This window comes from Netta rufina (assembly GCF_964035555.1).
Source record: "Netta rufina genome assembly, chromosome: Z".
Lineage (NCBI taxonomy): Eukaryota > Metazoa > Chordata > Aves > Anseriformes > Anatidae > Netta > Netta rufina.
The window spans coordinates 21,093,500-21,109,885 of record NC_140126.1 but is presented as its reverse complement, the minus strand read 5'-3'; the positions used below and the strand labels follow the sequence as shown (position 1 = coordinate 21,109,885).

At 41.0% G+C, this 16,386-nt stretch overlaps 1 protein-coding gene across 1 annotated transcript in view; it reads right to left on the bottom strand.

Moving 5' to 3' along the window:
• Window positions 1-15,934, bottom strand: part of LHFPL2 (LHFPL tetraspan subfamily member 2) — a 127,015-nt gene extending 111,081 nt beyond the window's left edge. The window contains exon 1 of the mRNA XM_084304948.1: window positions 15,809-15,934. The gene's annotated coding sequence lies outside the window, so the exon portion shown is untranslated. The remainder of the gene's footprint in view (window positions 1-15,808) is intronic.
• Between the last annotated feature and the right edge of the window lie 452 nt (window positions 15,935-16,386).

Here is a 16,386-nt window from a genome sequence, read left to right as displayed (position 1 = left end):
GAATCTTCCAGCTGAGCTGAGCAAGAACACCAGTGCACAGAAAAATAAGTGAAAGGGAGCCAAAACAGTTTCCCTCTAAAGGCAAAAACTCATTTAACTGTTAAAAAAAAAAAAAAAAAAAAAAAGGAAAAAACAACCCACATAATCATTAGGGAAACTAGTTTATCTTCTATTTTTGAAAGGATATAATAAATAACAGATACAACTACAGCATGGGCCGCATCCAGGAAATCTGTGAGGTCTCTTGGACCACACACTCCCTCCAGAAAGTCACACATAGTAATCATGAAGCAACCCACTCAGGGCAATGCTCAGATCACTAACATATGGCTAGAAAAATAGACATTCCCCAAATGGTTACTACCACCTCAAGAACTACTACCATAGCCAGACTGAATAGAATAGCTACTGGCCTCTGCTCAGAATTTGACCCCCAAGTAATTCCAAAGCAACAAATTTGTGCATACACAAAGTCTTCTGTTGACTGCTTCATTTATTTTTTTAAAACTTCAACATGGAGAAGCCCTCAGAATTGCCAACCTCTCCGAGCCACAGTCGACAACCACAGAAGTGGGTGTGGATCAACTTGTTCCAGCCTACAAATTACAAACATCCATACATCTAAGCAAAAGGGAAAAGACAACCCAGTACTTCCTGACTGCTAAATTAGAGAAGACATATGAAAACTTTCACTCAATTACTGTTTCCCCTTGAACTGGCTGACAGGTAAGGAATACTATTGCAGTAAAACCACCCTTATAAAGAATCATGTGCTATCTTCAAAACAAAGTAGATGAAATAGGAGCCATTCAAAAAAAAAATTGGCTCTCAGCAGAGCCATGATCCTGGGAGGAGGGACAGTATACTGAATCATTTATTCCACTGTGAGAGCATGCAAACTTCAGAGGAAAAAAAAAAAAAAAGAGAGAGAGAGAGAGATCAAGCTTCTGCTACATAGACAGGTTTAGGCTGACTATATCCATATATAGCAATTTTCCTCTTGAAATCTGTATCTCAGTCACATAAAGGCCAAACAAAAATAAAGTGTGCACAAAAAAAGTTAAGATTCCAAGCTTAAAAAGTGGATATGCCTCTACCCATTAAGGACAATATTGAGCAGCAATTTTCATCCTTCTTGTGGTTCATAAACAAAGACTACACTACTTAACCATTAATGGAGTAACAGCATGTGCATGTTACAACAAAAGAAAATTTTAATCGAAACTAGATAAATGCAGAGCTACTGTAACATACAATTCATCCAGTATGAAAAAATAGACAGTAATATGCAAAACCAGAATGGTACTATATAGTCAAGAGTCTTTACAAAGTCTCCGGTTTTGAATGGCAAACAGAACCAGTGGGTGGACATATTTATTATTGTTTAAACAGGACAGTAGTTAGACTGCAAGAGCAGCAGACGGACTACTTCCACCATCTGGTAATGAGATAAACACAGATTAGAAGGTACAACATTTGTTTCTCACACAGATTTCAGAGTCCATGCTGAGCCCTTTGTGTTCACCTTCACACTCTCCCTTAGACCTTCTGCCTGCTCCTCTCTTTATGAGGACATTGCCCTGCAAGCAGCACTGTTCTAGACAATGGCTGTGAACATGTAGCTAGTGCTTATCTGTTACTGCTTTTAGCTACTCTTATCAATTGCCATTTGTTTAAAAAGTAAAACACTAACACTCGACCATACCTGTTTCCTCTCTGAATAAGGAAAAGTTTTGAGCTTCTGAGGCCTTGCAGGAAACCATGGGAAAGTAACATTATAAAACAAAACAGGTTAAAAAACAAAAAAACAAAACAAAACAAAAAAAAAAAACAACTATATATTTCTGAGAACTTGACTGAGGAGGGGCACCTAATGGTCTAAGCCACCCCACAAAAAATAGCCATCAGATAATTTTTCGCCTAGATTTCAAACTGGTTCACCATGCTACACAATGGGACTCTAATTACCCATTCTTTCTTTATCAGACCGACATCTGCCTGAAATGGGTCATAATGTCTGAAGATTTCAGAGATAACGTGGGGTATATTATGTGTTTGCAAAGACGGCTATGTACACTACTCCCCTTAGCTGATGAATGTCTTCACTCAGAGTGCAAGGCATAGATCTTATAACCTTTCACATGATCAGATACAGAAAAACACAGGTGAGTAATGAGAGCACAGGTTTTGATCAATCTTCATCTTTGTTCAGTCTTTATGGTCAAGAAAATTAGACTGGAAAGGGACATTTTCCAAGTTATCTGGCTCACTTCATGCAAATCTGAATTTCAAATACCCTCACTGCAGAATGTTTTTGTAGTCAGTCAATACATTGTATTTAGTTGTAAGAGCAAACATGAATGGAAAGTGAAACAATAAACATCAGCTCATATATATGTTATCCCCTGGCAAAAAAAAAAAAAAAAAAAAAAAAAACACTCCACAGACATAGAAGAAGATTCAGAATAAAAAACTTCAAATGGAAGATTCGTTAATTGGTTATTAAATTATTTTTATGACAACATTAGAACTTGCTGCACATATTGCTTTTACATCATTAGGAATCATATAGTAAAGAATAAAGAACAAGAGTGTCTGACAACTTTGACAGATAAGCCTTAATATTAATATTATTGCTACACTCAATTTTATCCATGATTATTACAGGAGGAAGGATGGTAGTAAAGACTTAAGAGTATCAATTAATTAATGATCTCCCTTCCATAATCTAACCTCCAGAAAGAATATTTAACAGTTTCCTAAAAATAATAATAATAAAAAAATGGACTAGTTACATAAAGATTTGGTGGAAGAATAATTTTTATGGATACAAGGTCTGAGTTCATTGACCAGTCGATGGATTGATTGACAGCAAGATAGAAGGCCTTTTTTGCAATAGTTTCTCAGCTATTTAGCTAAGCTTCTCAGCCTTTAGCAAAAGGCTAAATGAATATACGTATATATATTAAAACTATTTCATTTGGATTATTTTCATATATCATATCCAATGTATGAATCCCTTCAATATATTCCCTGATTCTCTGGCAAAGAACCCTGCATTACTTGTCAGCTAAAGGTAGGTATCTGAACAGTGGCTTCACAATACCTGAGAGACTTCTCAGAGGTATAATTAGCTAATGACATGGTCAAGCCTTCCCCTGTCCATACATGAGAGGTGTTTTACTACAGCAGAAAAGCTAGAGCACTTTCCAGTCCAAACAGAAGATTTATCTTCCTTTATCAATTCAGGAATACACAGCTGCAATGCTGCTGACTATGATTAAAAGTGTTTGGCACAGCTTTAATAAACTGTCAGAACAGAACTGTATTTGCTGTGTGCAAATACATCATCAGTTCAAACATTTACAGGTATCAGACAATGACATTTGAAGGTACAAATACTTTTGGGGTTTCCTACAGTTTATTCTTACGGTGGTCATAAAATAACTGTGCTGTAGTAACATTGATTAGCATTCACTCAACATGCAGAGATCAAACGAACTACTACATACAAACACCCCAACCATAACAAAACAGCGCTCACTGCTCTTTACAACAAACTTCAATAGCCTCACCTACACAAACCCAAATGTTGCCTCTCAGACCTCTGTGCAGTCCTGCCCTCCCCGCCTCCAAAACCGCGTACTTCAATAAAGCTCATTTCGGTATGTGAAGTGAACTGTATGGAGTTCTCGACCATCGTACTTCATCAGCATACGTGGGAACAGACTACAAAGGCTCAGGAAGGAACTTCCTAATACCTGCATGATCCTTGCCTTTGTAACTTGGCCTCCACTGCAGCAGCACAGGATAACCCGGGAATTCAGCCACTGCTAACATCGATGGCGTACAAAATGGGCTAATACCCAATATGAAAAACTCTCTATGGCAGCATAATCACTGCACAGGCTTTCCCCCTCAGGCAATGTTGCTTTCCCCCACATCTCAGACTACAGAGAAAAGGAGGATAAAATAGTTTATCTGGTAGCAGAAAAATAGAAGAAACATTCAGGTGGTCAGACACGAAGAAACTGGCAGATACAGTTTGGAAAAGAATGTGTTGGTAATTTAACCTTCATTGTCACCTTAGAAAAAACAGCAATAGTGTGTTAGTTTTGTCAATACTTGACAGAACAGTAAAGTATGCATGTGCAGCACATGGCTCCATGTTCATTAATGCCAGATTACCATCTGGTACATCACCATCTGGTACGATCACCATGCAGTAAAAATTCACCCCAGAGCAGGTGTGGACACAATCACTATTCTGTCACGTTTGCCAGAGCACAGGATATTGCACTGACGAGGACTTCGCGCCAGCTGCAGTAGGACAAACAATACCTGGCCTGGTATTATCAGTTATAGACAGACAAACAGTATGTGACATAGCAGAACACCTGCTAGTACAAGATGACTAAAATTTGGATTGACAAGGTATGTTTATGCTACATCTTTGCGTCATGTGGCTACACATTTTTGATGTGCTGGTTAAGTGCTCTTAGGCTATACCATTGAATCTATGATCTAAATCAACCTAGTAAACCAGTGGTTGTAGAAAGGTAAGTTGCATAGCATTCTTCTTCATCTACAGCTCTCTGTCCTGTTCAGAGATACAAGAGATTTCAATCTTTTCTCTAACATTGTAGGGAATCTCACATATTTTGTATTCACATCAGCAGTTATAAACGTACCTGTAATAGAAGGGAAACAGCCTAAGACATGCAAAACTTCCATAGTAAATAAAAAATTCACACAGCTCTTAGAGAAAATAAATCAGAAAAACTAAGCAAGGACGACAGGCATAGCTGCTTAGATTCCCTAAATGAGACAATATGTATTATCTCATCTGGCAGTTTAGCATGACTGAAATGAAACATAATTTGTAGTTGACGCCAACTGGCAGGAGACATACAAATGTTCATGGTAATTTTTGTGTTTTGTTAAAAATGTACTTCTGTCTTAAATTATAAAGAAAATGAACAGAAGGCTTTTGGTCCACAAAGTACAATATTTGCAGATGCTACTCTGAGCTTTTAACTCACAGAAAAATGTGTCTTGAGTTTTTACAATTTTAAAAGACAAATCTAAAATTATGCCAGGTCAAATCTTCTACCCAGTACCCCTGTCTCCAAAAGCAGCCAAAAGCAGATGTCTGGGGAAGAGGATAAGAATAGTGTAAGCATTTAGTCATACTTTCCCCAAATACTCTCCAGTCTCCAACAATTTGCAGCTCAGCGACTTTCAAAGTCAGAGGTCATGCTTATGTATTTAATAATCCTCTACAGACTTTTTCTTCCATTCATTTTGTCCAGTCTCCCTTCAAATCACTATAAATTTTCAGTATCCACCACATCCTGTAGAGTTACACAAGTTAACGATGTGTGAGTGAAAACAATATTCCTTTTTGCTGTTCTGAACCCAACACCTGCTAGCTTCACTGATATGCCCATTATTGTACTAGGAGAAACAATGATCCCTACCAGCCTCAGCATGCCATGCATGATTTTATAAAACTATCATTGCCTCCCCAGTTGTCTATTTTCCTCATTAACTTAACTGTTCTTTGTACAGAAGGTGTTAAGCATCTGCAATTGCCCTTGTAGAACTTCTGTAGTTTTTTCCTGGTTCTACTTGAACCTTCTTGACATGGTGGTCCAGAAGTGCAGATAATACCCAAGATGGACCCCTAGGATACAAACGGCAGATTTGTGCTCCATTCCTTTAGGAAAGAATTACAAAAACTAGATTCCTAACATTCCTTTTTTTTGTTTTGTTTTGTTTGTTTTTTCTTGACCTGTGACATACTCACAGAAACATTTATTACAAGTGTATGTTCTTATATCCAAGAGATAACAGTAGCTTAGAAGCCATCACTTTATAAGCAGAAGTCGGTCTGTTTTACAGCACATACTATTTCACTGCCCAGCTACTTGGTCTTATAAAGTATTTGTGCCCATGCTTGCTACCCTGAATAACAAAACAGTACTTACAAATTCTATCATGTCTTCTGAATCACATATGAACAAATGAACAGCCCTGGCAAATGAACAGGTAGATCCATGCACATCTACATTGGTAACTTCCCTCTGTTGTGTGAACAAACTGTTTATGTCCACCCCTTTTTTGTTGGTTTTTTTTTTTTTTTGCTTTGTTTTGTTTTGTTTTGTTTCTTTCTTTCTTTCCCATGCAAGAAGTTTTGCTTTTCCCCATGATGATAGCAGCTTGTCTTCCTTACAAACCTTTCTGAAATCTCAGAAACCCAAAAATCAACCCCATCTCTATTATCTATGTGCTTCCAGGTTTATGATGCATTAATTCCCCTTGAAAAATTCATGTTCTCTAATCTCATATTTATGCATGTGTCCACCATGCCTACTCCTTGGTACACACCACACAGACTGCAGGCACACTGGTCTGTGGTTCCCTGAATCTCTCCTGGAATCTGACCGAAACTGCCACACATTTACCATTTTCAGCCCTTTGTTACCAAAGCATTTTACAGAAAATGTCACGGCACATTTAGCAATTATTTTATTTCTGAGTCAGTACTTCTGTACCTCCTGTCAACATTTCAGATGGCAACTGACCTTCTAACAAGTCTCCCATGAAAAGGTACTCCCTTGCAGAAACTCCATTTCTTCCACCACAAACAAAAAAAAAATCAAAACTTAAAATTAGTTTTCTAGTATCACCTCACCTTCCCCAAATATTCTTTTTTAGTTCCCAATAATCTATTGGTCCTATGAACTTTTGAGAAGACTTTCTGCTCCTCTACTTATTCCTTAAATTCTTTTTTAACCTGCTTTCTTACAGATAATTAATTTTGCCAGAGTTTGTCCTTTCCGTTTTCCTCTTTCAGGCACAACCTATATTAAAGAACTAAAGCTACTACCCCCAAAACTGTATTTTTCAAAAAGCATTGACTACACAAATGTCTAGCATTAATATTACAAAAATAACTAAGGATGGAAGCCAACAGTTTCTTATGAAAAATGTTATCACCATTGCCTGTAAACTATCTGAAACACTTGAGCAGAAAGCAGGTTTCTCTCTGAGCATTAACATCTGCATGAACTGCTTTTCCCAATCTAAAGGATCATCAGAAGTCTGGTGAATTTTTCATTCCACAGATTCTTCAATACAGATGGCTAATTTAAACCACTTGCTCTACAATGAAAATACTTTATCTTTCTCTATGACATTTCCTTCCATGTAAAGGATAGCTACATTTAGAAAAAAAGTAGACTTAGCCAAAAACATCTTTCCTTTTGTAAGGTAGGGTTACCAAAAATATTTGTCCACACCATACGGAAGAATGACCTGAAAAATAGTGTCATCTTCAGTAAGAAGAGTGCAACATGCAACAGTCAAGCTGAAACAATAAGCAATAAAACAAACAGTGAGAATCTCATCTTAAAACACTTGTCCTCAGATGAGAATCTGCCTAAACATGAAAAAAGAGTTACAGTGCTGCAAAAACATTATTTCAGCAAATATGAAGAGGATCCCATTCAGTTTTATTCAATGTCATTAAAGCCTCAGGTCATATGGAGTCTTAATTTGGGCAGAAAATTTCAAAATAGATGTGAAGCAATGAAAGACCACCTAAGAAATGCATCTAAAATAACTGGTGTACAAGAAAAAAAAATCCAAAAACAAACACCTCTGAGGTGAAAGAATTGAGCTTAAAGAAAAAGCAGACTACAGCAAAAACACTAAGCAATAACCCAATAAAAACACTCTATAAGAAAAACAACTGTCTTCTCTGTCCAAGACATATGTAGGATGGTGTTAAACTACAACAAGAAAGGTATGAATTGGATAACATGAAATGAAAAAATTCCCATGGCAAGATGATGTTAGAGAGATTGCCGAGTCCCTTAAGAACAAGTTACATATAACATATATAGATGTTCCTAACTTGAAGCAGATGAATGGATTGGATAATTGATAAGTTTTTTTTCTATCCTGTCTTTTTGTGATCATTTCACAGAATATGACTCACCGAATATCCCAACTTGAAAGAGACCCACAAAGATCATTGAGTCCAACGCATGTCACTACACAGGACTACCTAAAATTTCAACCCTGTGTCTGAGAGTGTTGCTCAGACACTCCTGAACTCCAGCAGCTCAGTGCCATAACCACTGCCCTGGGGAGCCTGTTCCAGGTTCCTGACCACCCTCGCAATAAAGAACCTTTTCCTAATATCCAGCCTGAACCTTCTTTGTTGTAGCTCCGTGCCATTCCCTTGGGTCTTATCGCTCTAGACACTTCACCATTTTAACCTCCTTTGGAAGCTCCCTAATAGTTTTTATGCCCTTCTTATAGTGTGGTGCCCAAAACTGCATGCAGTGCTTGAGGTGAGGCTGCACCAGCACAAGAGCAAAGGACAACAATCACTTCCCTCATCATTTGCTTGGGATTTGAATCAGAAGCTCTTCTGTCCAGTGATGACAAACAAAAACAAAAGTTACAGAGCTACCTTGGAAAGACATGGTTACAAGCAGCCTGCTCATACACAAGCTTTTTTCATCCAGACCCTCTCCCTGGCCGTATCCAAGAAGCTTGTGTAAAGAAAGGAAGTCTAGGAGCACCCAAAAGCTGGATGAGTTTTGCCAAATGCATGGGCTTCCTTTCTCTAACCTCCTCCAGATATCCCTCAAACATGCATTGGAAGTAGATGCATGCTGTGCACGTGGGCATGTGCAAGAGTGCTGATGCATCCTGAAAGTAACAGATTGTGTGTTCACTGTGCAATGCATGCAATATGAAACAGCAAAACTGTATAAATTATGCTGATATGGGCTAGTCAAGCATCAAAGAATTAGAGCATTCCTAATGCTCTGTTTTAGTTTGGACTTCTACCCTTTCACGTTAACATGTCCCATTCTTGCACTGAGCGAACTCAAGAGACTGGATATTTCTGTTCTCCAAATTTGGCTGCGATAAAAGGCAAGCTCTAATTCAAGCTGTCAGGCCTGTCATGGAATGTGGTCTGGGTCACTTAGATATAAAGATTGGTTGAAGGTAATTACACTGATTTTATGCAGTCATGATCATGACTAATGACTGAATAAACATGTATGCTCAACACAAGCCTCATGCATATTTCTGAAAACTGGCTACCTCTGCTCATTTATCTAGTATCTCAACAGAGCAATCAGCTGGTCAGTCTGTGGAAAATCTTGCACTCCAGCTGTCATGTACTATGTCTATTAGTAGCTTAAAGAAAACCTAAAACAGAGAGAAAAATGAGATCTCAGTTAACTCTTGAAAGGTAAGTCATAGCAGAGCACCACTATCATGAGAAAAATCAATGCACAGAGGGAACAGGGAGAGGACATTGCATTAAACTTTGTATTGAGCATAAAACTATAACCTCACTATCATGCCAAACTTGGCCCACTACTTCATGTTGAACTCACAAGTTAAAATGATTTCTTAAAAGCACAGAAACAAGTCCTCAAATGACTGAATTTAAATTAAGATATATGCAACCAATTTCAACATATAAAAAGGTACATAAAAAAGAACATTAAAATATTTAGACTAGAACTTACATTTGAAATTTCCATTTAAGTGCTCTCATTTCTAACCACAATTTTCTTATAAACTTTAAATTACCCAGACCCACCTGTGCAGAATGATGGTCAGGTTTTATCAGTTGTCTCATCTGAATCACAGCTGCAATTACTAAAATTGTCACATTGACTGCACATACTTCCTGTCTTATTTTGTGAAATAAATTAGATCAATTGAAGGCTGAAGTTGAGAATTCGCTTAAGATGCTCTCCACTGATTACAAGCACTATTCAATGCACACAATTTATAAATAGTGAAAAAAAAACACTGTTCTTTGTGTGCAAAGAGCTTTCTTGAGACATTCCATAGAAATCTTGTTTCAGTAAACTTGCAGTGGTTTTAACACTGCTGGGCAGCTGAACTCTACTACAGCCACTCTCTCACTCCCCCTCCTCAAAAGGTAAGGGGGAGAAGGGGCTCAAGGTTTGAGATAAAAGGCAAGCAACAGGAATACTTACCCATCACTTATCCATAATCCTCACAGGTAAAATAGACTCAGCATAGGAAGATTACATTTATTGCCTATCTCTAGCAGACTACAACAGCGAGAAACTAAAAGCAAATTAAAAAGACTTTCTCCCATCCACCCTCTTTCAAATTCCCCCCCTCCAAGTGATGCAGGGGAATTGGGACTGCGGTCAGGCCCTGGTGCTTTGTCTCTTTGGTCATGGTCACTCTGTGCCCCTGCTCCACACAGGGTCCCTCCCACAGTGTGGGGTCTCTCCTGAACTGAGCCTGCGGGGGCTGCCCACAGACAGCAGCTCTTCAAGCACTGCTCCCACATTGCTCCATACCACGGGGTCCATCCATTCCCCAGGAGCAAACTGCTCCAGCACGGGCCCCCCACGGGTGGGCGGCAGCTCCCCCCAGACCCCCTGCTCCTGCGTGGGCTCCTCTCCACGGGCTGCAGCTCCGGCCCGGGGCCTGCTCCTGCGGGGGCTCTCCATGGGCCGCAGCCTCCTCCAGGCCACATCCACCTGCTCCACCGGGGGCTCCTCCACCCATGGGGGGGCTGCAGCGTGGAGATCTGCTCCATGTGGGACCCATGGGCTGCAGGGGGACAGCCTGCTCCACCAGGGGCCTCTCCCTACACAGCCCGCAGGGGAACTGCTGCTGCCTGCCTGCAGCACCTCCTGCCCTCCTGCTGCACTCACCTGGGGGCTACAGGGCTGCTGCTCACTACTATCTCTCTCCAGGCTGCTGTTCCCCAGCATTTTTTTCTTTTCTTTTTTCTTTGATCTCCTCTCCCAGAGGCCTAACCAGCATTACTCATGGCTCGGCTCTGTCCAGCAGTGGGTCACTTTCGGAGTCGTCTGGAGCTGGCTCTGATCTGACACAGGGCAGCTGCTGGGCTCTGCTCACAGAAGCCACCCCTGCAACTCCCCTGCTAAAAAACCCTTGCCATGTAAACCCAATATAAAGCCCCAGACATCTGACAGACTGAACTCTCATTTGCAGCACTTTGTCTTTTACACATGCTTTACTGCAAAAACAGTAACTATGTTTACAACACTACATATATATCACTTGTTTCAGGGAAAAAAAAAAAAAAAAAAAAGACTAAATGTAAAATTACTCTTTTTTATAGCTTTCTCTCCACAAAATTTGTTTGCACAGGAGATATCAAAGGAAAACACATGTTCTAAGATACCAACACAAGAGCACACAACCATTAAAATAAAGCTTCTCTCAAATATATTTGAAAGCATATAAACCCAGTGCATTAGCACCACCACACACTCTAGTAAAGAGGTCGGTTTCTGAGAAAGAAGGCGCAGTGCAAACTCTGAAAAAAGTGTTTACAATGATCCCAGATGTAAGCCTTGCAAACTGCAATTCACTGACCTATGTAAACTTATTTGGTTTTCAAATAATCTTCTGGTGAATACCATTGCAAAATCTATAAACACAGATGGCACCAACTGGCACCCTATCTGCAGTCTCAACAGAAGATCAAATACACAGCCTGAATTTATCCTCCCACAGGTGATTCTGTGAAAGAATCACAGGTGATTCTTTCCAAACAGGTTTATGGGATTACAACTAGAAACTGAATGAAGGAAGTTGTGCCACAGCTATCCATAGTCCCTGCTATCTCGCGAAGTCACACTCCTTGAATGAAACTACTTTAAAACCTGAATGGCCTTTAACAAACCACTGCAACATTTCAGTTCAGATGACATCCAAGTTATAATTGCTAAAATTAACATGTTCGCACTTTCTATTAGCAGTAAACTGAAAATAATTATCCTAAAGCAACATAACATACAAGTCTACTTTGGATCCAAAAAACTCTTGCAAGATGAAAAGGCCAATGACACACAATAAAATTTTAAAATAAATATCAATTGTACTAGTTAAAGCCCATTAAATGATTTTATCTACAAAACTTACTATTATTCACCTAGAACAAAGCAGCAGCATGCTGGTGAATTGTCATAAATGATGCATGAGAGAACATACAAAACATGCAATGTTAGATGTTTGCATAATGAAGGCCAATTAATGAACTCTAATGCTAATTCAAAACCAAAATATTTTCACACATAAGATTACACATACCATGTATATAACATGGATCTAACTATATCTCCATTCTTTAAAATGACAGTATTAAGGCAATATAACTTGAAATGTGACACTGACACCAATGACAAAGAAAGCCGTACAGCTGCTTTGGCAAATTTTTTTTCGTTAATCTTTTCTTCAAGAAGCAAAAATGATCTGAAAACCAATTTAAAGTACAGTTTCCTTGTGTGTTGGGGTTCAGTTGTAACTTAGTCATCTCAGATGGTTGCAACGCTATACATTGTTTTCTCCAAGACATTTTTTTTCCCTTTTGACAGCATTTCAGAGTTTATCATTCCAGAGTTTCTCACCAGAGGCCCTCAACCCTTAAAAAAAAACAAAACATGCAAACAAAAAGTATTTAAACTGATGCAAATAAGAAATGTTTCAAGGAACATATATTGTTGCAGCACTCTGCCCACACAGCTATGTTTAAATGTTCTGGATTCTCCCTTGAAGAGCTCACACCTAATTTGACCAGAGAGCTCCAAATTGAAAGTTTTTGCATGATTGTGAGAACCAGGAGACAAGGAAAATTGAAGAAATTAATCTTTACCAACAGACTGATTTATTTATGTTTTACATTTACAGGATTCTAGTGATCATGTCAACAGCACAGCTGTCTCTAATTATCTTCTACTGTGATTTATTGTGCTTGGTCATGGAAAAGGTAATTGCTCGAGTGCTACATGTATTCCCTAAGTTCAGAATTTCAGGTATATTCCTGATCTGCTCACACAGATTGGTTGCATTTGCAGCCACTTCCTTGAGTTTTGCAGCAAATTAATGCCTTAATTATTTTTTCATTATGGATTTATTTTCTTTGGAGCTACTTTCCACAAAACCTTCTCCTAGAAAAATACTTCTAGAAAAATTGATTATTTTATTCGCTGATTAACTGGTGTTAAAATGCTTATCTGTGATCTATGTCTGACCTCCTGAAGTCTGAACCTAGGGAGAAAATAAGACAATTAAGAAAAATCTCAGATCAGTGGTAAAGTATTTTCTGAAATGCATTAACTATGCTCAACAACGTAACATGAAAATGACTGAAATTATTTAATTAGAAGATTGTTTAAAAATAAAATAATAGAACTCCTATAGCTTTCAGAGCCATGAAGGTGTATTTCCATACCTCCCAAGCAACGTAAACAGACAAATAATAACAACACTAGTTTTTTCCTTGTCTTTACTAAGGCTGTAAATTCAAATTAATTCCATTTCATCTGTAGGTGCCACAATGATTTTGGAATAACACACCCTTTTAGTTCTGCATTTACGGGGAAAAATTTAGACACTATGACCTGGGAGAATTCTATCAATTTTTGTGAAAACTGGAAAACCAGAAGTTAGAAATGGCCCAGTCAAAACTTACCAGACTTGTCAACTACAATCACATCAGCAATTGCCTCTGTATCAAAGAAAGGGCTCTGACAGCTGGTAATACCTTCCAGCCACTGACCGCCTCTGTCCTCGCTCCCAAGCCAGTTAAAAATGCTGATACCCCACACAATTTATCCCCTCGTCAGAAAGGAGTGAAATGGGAACAGTTGTGAGTGAAGGGAGTCAAGGAAAGTGGAGAAGAAAGGGGAAAAAAGGCAAGATATGGGGAGAGCTCCCATTGATGGGGAGGCAGGAATGGGGACACAACAGCTTCTCACTCTTGCCCTGTAACGAGTTGGCTTGAAGGAAGAAAGTCCTACAAACTGGTTGTCACCTACCATGGAGAACCAGGAGTTTACTTCAGGCTAGGGATGGATTAAGTCAGCTAAGAACTTCCACCCCATGTTCAGCGCAGCCTCCAGTAACAAACACTGCTTTGCTTTCACTGGGGAGCCATCCAACTGGTACTGAGCGTGTCTAACACAGGAGAAACTTGTGGAAATACAAAGCTTGATGAATAGTCATTGTGTTCGTCAGATAACTCAGAAAAATCATGAATCCTACTTTCCATCTAATGATTATTTTAGAAACACTGCCTACAACACTGCAGTACACAAAACAAGACACTGGGTTTCTTGCCTGGTGCCAGCTACAGGATGACCCGCAGCCTAGCAAGGCTCTTCCAGGCTGTGCAGTGACCTACAGCACTTCATCTGTCACTGCCCTGCTGGAGTACACAGCACCACAAGCACTATGCACAACTACAGGCTACAACACAAAAATGGACCACAGCAATTACTGGCTTCCTTTCAGCCTTTGCTTTCCATACTCCCAACCCAAGCTTGCCAGCACAGCACAATCAAGAGCAACTTAGGTGAGTTGGAGGAACATGCCTTGATTGAGTAGGAAGAAAAGGAATATCATGTTCTTGTGCAGAAATCCTGTGTCCAGTCACAGTAGATAATGTTCTTAAAAACAATCAACCCACTATTGTTACTTGCCCAATATGTGGGTACATCCTCAGCCAAGCACGTCCCAGAATGCTTAACAGAAACAATGATTAACTAATAAATAAATAAATATATAAATAAACAAATACAGATAAAGTGAGCAATTTCCTAAGTACTGATTAAAAACACCCTATGACCAAGACAGAGAAAACTTGTGAAGAAAGCAGAGATGTAAGTAAAGCTGTAGTGGATGCAGTTAGCCTACACAATGAAAGTCAAGTAACAGTGCCACAAAACTGTGTCCGAGATAAAACCCTTTCATTAGCAATGGCTGTGACTGAGTAGATGCAGATAACCTGCATCTAACAATGGCTGGAAAAAAAAAAAAAAAGAAAAGATGCCAGAGATTAATTAGGATTATGCCTTTGTAGCATGTTTTATTCAGAGGAATAAACGGGAGTATTGATTTAGTGTCACTGACGGTTTCTAATAAACCACTCTTTGTGCACAGCAGATATTTAGGCCTCGGTGAGTTACAGTTCAGTGAGGTTTCCCCGACCAAAAGCCAACCTTCCCCTTGAAAAAAACAGGGCTTCTGCAGGTGTGAGCTTGTACAGCCAGAACCCAGAGCGGGACTGGGACGGAGCTGACAGTAAGATATCTGTAATGGTGCCTAGGAATGTTTTCCTAAGGACGCCAAACCTTTTAATTAACATATATAACATTTTCTTCCAGATGAGGTCAGCCGGAGCTTTTCATTGTTTCGGTTATTCCCCGTAACGCATCTCTCAGCGGGATCTGTGCATCCGCAGCGTCTCACACGCTCGCTTCTGGCACAGCACAAGCTCTCCGGGATGGGGCAGCCCAGCCACGCTACCACCACGGCTGCCGGCAGGACGGGCACTTGCCGGGACACAGCGCTGGCACACCCGCATCTCCCAAACCCCGGCGCCGAGCCAGCAGCCCTCTACCGACACTCCCGCCGTGCGCCCCTCTCCCTGCCCCGCAGGACCCCAGGGAACAAACCCCCCCCCAGACCCCTCAACAAGCATCGCCCTGGGGGGAGGCGAAGGGACGAAAAAAAAAGCCGCACGGGGGTGGGGTGAGCAAGGCGCCGGCACCATCCCCGGCTCCCCTTCCCCTTCCCCTTAGCGCCGGCGCCCTCCCGGAGCTCTCCGCCTCCATACCCGCCGCCGCCTCGGCGCCGTGCCCGCGGCCCCGGGCGCTCTCCCGGGGGCACGGAAAGGGAGCACTGCCAGCGCCCCGCTCCCTCCTTCCCTCCCTCTTTGCTTCCTTCCCTCCCTCCTCCTCCTCCGCCTCACCTCGGCCGGGCAGCGCCCGCTCCCCGGCGGCTCCTCCGCGCTGCGGCCCCGCCGCCACCATGCGCCGAGGGAGGAAGGTTTGGGATCCCGGCGAGCGCCGACCCGGCCGCCCCCAGCCGGAGGGAGGGAGCCGAGGCGAGGGGAGGGACGCGGCGGCTCTGCCCTGCCCACCACCGGCCCCTCCATCGGCAGCCGGGGGGCGCCGCCGGGCGCACCGAGACCGCGGGTGCCCCGGGGGGTTGCCGGGGGGTTCTCCAAATGGCCGGCCGTGGTACACCGGCAGCTTCTTAGCTTACCGACAAATTATCTGTAAATCTGCTATTTTCATTATAACCACTCCCCCGGAATCTTTTCCCCCTCAAAACTAATCGTTTTCACTCCATCTCCCTTACAAATCCCAGTTAACATTCTTCCAGTTCCAAAGAAGCACCCCGACAACACAGGCTTTTCAAGAAGTCTGAGATTTTTAAAGTGCTGTAAGACGTCTAGTCCTGTGTCTAAGAGCAGCGATCCGCAAATATCTGCAGAGAAAATTACTGTTTGGGCTCGGGCATGTCTCCACGTGCCAGTGCTACTCC